The following is a 1,118-nucleotide window of genomic DNA, read 5'->3' on the forward strand; positions in this document are numbered from 1 at the left end:
CCTCTTAGCAGGACATTTGCTGTTGGACTGAGGCCACCGGAATGCTCCAGGATGATCTCATCTCCAGATCCTTAATGACATCAGCATGACCTCCTTTTCCAAAGGTCACACTCTCAAGTTCTAGGGGTTAGGAATTGGACATAAACTTTAGGTGGCTACCATTCAGCCTACTGCACATGGCAAACAGGACAAATGTTAGGCAGATACTAAGCAAAAGAGTTGCATGATGAACTCTACACCTGATGGATAAAGAAAGTCAGGAAGAAATGAAGACAAGATTGACTTCCGGTGGAAGCTCTTGCTGAAAGAATCTATAGGGGGAGGGTTTGGTCTGAAGCAGCATGCAGGAAACAGGAAGAGGAAGTGCATGTGAAAGACCTTACTTAAAAAGAAATGGGGGCTGGCATTTTGGCATAGCAGGTTAAGTCGTCACCTGCAAAGCCAGCATCCCATATGGGCACTGGTTCGAGACCTGGCTGCTCCACCTCCAATCGAGCTCCCTGCTACATAGGAGACCTGGAAGAAGCTCTGGGCTCCTGCCTTTGTCCTGGCACCGCCCTGGTCATTTCAGCTATTTGGGGAGTGAATGAGCAGATGGAAGCATGCGCGCTCTCTCTCTCACTGCCTTTCAAATAAATTTTAAAAATCTTTTCTCTTTTTTTCTTTTCTACTGTGCAACCCACTTCAGTGCCAACACCTAAGGACAGATGCCAGCCAATGGTTTGGGATCATAGATTGCTCTGCCATGGAATATTATGAGACGCCCAGGGGAACCGGCCTGCCATAAATCCAAACCCATGCATTAAAAAATTCTTATTAAAAAAACCAACTCTGTCTATCTGAAGTTCTCTACAATAATAATGACAGAGTATACATTTTTGAGGTATGAGATTCAGGTAGAAGCGCTGGCTTGCGCACTGATTAGTTCAATACACATTGAGGGCATTGGTAAAAAATCTGTTTATCTCAGAGGTTTATCTGCAAAATTTAAATGAAACACCACTTGAGAGGGCTGTATAAGTTATTGTTAAGGGTTCAGGTCATGGCATCCCTCCTCCTCATCTCAAATCTTGGCTCTGCCAGCCTTCAGTGCACAGACTTTGGGCAAATGCCTTAGT

The 1,118-nt window shown here is 44.9% G+C and overlaps 1 non-coding gene across 1 annotated transcript; it reads right to left on the reverse strand.

Moving 5' to 3' along the window:
• Window positions 1-668: 668 nt before the first annotated feature.
• Window positions 669-801, reverse strand: LOC127485210 (small nucleolar RNA SNORA42/SNORA80 family). Its single transcript, XR_007912361.1, has one exon. It is a non-coding gene; the product is annotated as a small nucleolar RNA SNORA42/SNORA80 family (small nucleolar RNA).
• Between the last annotated feature and the right edge of the window lie 317 nt (window positions 802-1,118).

This window comes from Oryctolagus cuniculus, chromosome 1 (assembly GCF_964237555.1).
Source record: "Oryctolagus cuniculus chromosome 1, mOryCun1.1, whole genome shotgun sequence".
Lineage (NCBI taxonomy): Eukaryota > Metazoa > Chordata > Mammalia > Lagomorpha > Leporidae > Oryctolagus > Oryctolagus cuniculus.